This window comes from Electrona antarctica (genome assembly GCF_951216825.1).
Source record: "Electrona antarctica genome assembly, chromosome: 15".
Taxonomy (NCBI): Eukaryota; Metazoa; Chordata; class Actinopteri; order Myctophiformes; family Myctophidae; genus Electrona; species Electrona antarctica.
This window is the reverse complement of record NC_136796.1, coordinates 1,193,692-1,196,975: the sequence shown is the minus strand read 5'-3', so window position 1 is coordinate 1,196,975 and position 3,284 is coordinate 1,193,692.

Sequence of the window (3,284 nt, the reverse complement as noted above, 5' to 3'; positions counted from 1 at the left end):
CACATTTCGGCCACACTTTTAAAAGGGGCATGGAGACGTTGGTGGGGGGGGTGGGGGGGGGGGGGGAGCAGAAACCTGTAGTGGAAAGTACATTTTAACATTTATGGCTCAGGAGGTAGAGCAGGTCGTCCAATGATCCCTGTAGGTTCGGCGGTTCGACTCCCGGCTCCTCCTCCTCCTGTCCACATTCAAGACACTGAACCCTACGTTGCCTCCAATGAGTCGGTCGGTGTGAGCTCGCCACCGTCGGTGTGTGAATGTGGGAAGTGAGGACGCTGGCGTCGACTGTTCGCCGCTTCACCTCCCAATGTATGAATGAAGGGAGTACAAGAAGGAAGAACCTGATGATTCAGCAGGTTGGTTTAAAATAAAAGGTTTGTTGAAGTACGTCATGCATGCATTATGAGTCTATATATAATGGGCAGGACATTATATTTCCATAGCTGCAGTTTGTTTTTACTTTCCATGCACCGAGGGGTGGGGGTGGGGGTGGTTAATAGGAGTGGGTGGGAGTGGGTGGGGGTGGTTGGGAGGGACTATTATAAAGGACATTGTTTTAGCACTGCCACTGAGTCAGCAGAGCGTTACACTTGCATGCAAGGCCGGCAATTAAACAGTTTGCAGTCGCACCCACACGCATGCACACACACACGGTACATATCACGCTCGCACGCCCGCCCGCACGCACGCACGCACCATGCCATGCCTGGGGCTGGCACAGCCCCCGCATTCATCTGCCAGGGGTCAAAGGAAGTCACCCTGATGCCCATGATCGCTGCGAGAGATCGCAGGTCTGTTGATACTGTGGTGTTTGCAACACGGACTGGCTGTGGTGAGGGAGAGGCAGGTGTAGTTATGTTGTGGTGAGGGAGAGGCAGGTGTAGTTATGTTGTGGTGAGGGAGAGGCAGGTGTAGTTATGTTGTGGTGAGGGAGAGGCAGGTGTAGTTATGTTGTGGTGAGGGAGAGGCAGGTGTAGTTATGTTGTGGTGAGGGAGAGGCAGGTGTAGTTATGTTGTGGTGAGGGAGAGGCAGGTGTAGTTATGTTGTGGTGAGGGAGAGGCAGGTGTAGTTATGTTGTGGTGAGGGAGAGGCAGGTGTAGTTATGTTGTGGTGAGGGAGAGGCAGGTGTAGTTATGTTGTGGTGAGGGAGAGGCAGGTGTAGTTATGTTGTGGTGAGGGAGAGGCAGGTGTAGTTATGTTGTGGTGAGGGAGAGGCAGGTGTAGTTATGTTGTGGTGAGGGAGAGGCAGGTGTAGTTATATTGTGGTGAGGGAGAGGCAGGTGTAGTTATGTTGTGGTGAGGGAGAGGCAGGTGTAGTTATGTTGTGGTGAGGGAGAGGCAGGTGTAGTTATGTTGTGGTGAGGGAGAGGCAGGTGTAGTTATGTTGTGGTGAGGGAGAGGCAGGTGTAGTTATATTGTGGTGAGGGAGAGGCAGGTGTAGTTATGTTGTGGTGAGGGAGAGGCAGGTGTAGTTATGTTGTGGTGAGGGAGAGGCAGGTGTAGTTATGTTGTGGTGAGGGAGAGGCAGGTGTAGTTATGTTGTGGTGAGGGAGAGGCAGGTGTAGTTATGTTGTGGTGAGGGAGAGGCAGGTGTAGTTATGTTGTGGTGAGGGAGAGGCAGGTGTAGTTATGTTGTGGTGAGGGAGAGGCAGGTGTAGTTATGTTGTGGTGAGGGAGATCAGGTGTAGTTATATTGTGGTGAGGCTATTTAAACAAATCAGATTTCAATCTTGATGTTCTGATAGCGATCTGATTCAGGCTAGATTTGGCTGCCAGTGTAAATGGGTCGTTAGGACTAACGAGGTACATCCCATACTCTAGGTTGATATCGGATGATATCGTTACGTCATGTTGTAGTATTGTTTTGTAGTCATCAGGATGATATCGCTACGTCATGTTGTAGTATTGTTTTGTAGTCATCAGGATGATATCGTTACGTCATGTTGTAGTATTGTTTTGTAGTCATCAGGATGATATCGCTACGTCATGTTGTAGTATTGTTTTGTAGTCATCAGGATGATATCGCTACGTCATGTTGTAGTATTGTTTTGTAGTCATCAGGATGATATCGCTACGTCATGTTGTAGTATTGTTTTGTAGTCAACAGGATGATATCGCTACGTCATGTTGTAGTATTGTTTTGTAGTCATCAGGATGATATCGCTACGTCATGTTGTAGTATTGTTTTGTAGTCATCAGGATGATATCGCTACGTCATGTTGTAGTATTGTTTTATAGTCAACAGGATGATATCGTTACGTCATGTTGTAGTCATTGTTTTGTAGTGAACAGGATGATATCGCTACGTCATGTTGTAGTATTGTTTTGTAGTCAACAGGATGATATCGTTACGTCATGTTATTGTTTTGTAGTCAACAGGATGATATCGTTATGTCATATTGTAGTATTGTTTTGTAGTCATCAGGATGATATCGCTATGTTGTAGTATTGTTTTGTAGTCATCAGGATGATATCGTTACATCATGTTGTAGTATTGTTTTGTAGTCATCAGGATGATATCGCTACGTCATGTTGTAGTATTGTTTTGTAGTCAACAGGATGATATCGTTACGTCATGTTGTAGTATTGTTTTGTAGTCATCAGGATGATATCGTTACGTCATGTTGTAGTCATTGTTTTGTAGTCAACAGGATGATATCGTTACGTCATGTTGTAGTCATTGTTTTGTAGTCATCAGGATGATATCGCAACGTCATGTTGTAGTCATTGTTTTGTAGTCATCAGGATGATATCGTTACGTCATGTTGTAGTCATTGTTTTGTAGTCATCAGGATGATATCGCAACGTCATGTTGTAGTATTTTTTTGTAGTCATCAGGATGATATCGTTACGTCATGTTGTAGTATTGTTTTGTAGTCATCAGGATTATATCGACTACAAAACAATGACTACAACATGACGTTGCGATATCATCCTGATGACTACAAAACAATGACTACAACATGACATAACAATATCATCCTGATGACTACAACATGACGTAACGATATCATCCGCTCCCGACCGGTTCACACGGCACCTCTTGTAAAACACAGACCAGGCTTTCCTCCGAGGTGGAAAAGCCTGGTGACGCGAGGTTAATGCAGTATAGGACTAACGTGACGTATAGGACTAACCTGACGCGAGGTTAATGCAGTATAGGACTATCTAATAAGGCACATCCTGGAGCCTTTCTATCCTGCCAGCTATACCTAATCACACTGACCTCTCTGTCACTCTGTAGTTTTATATCCTAATCACACTGACCTCTCTGTAGTTGTCT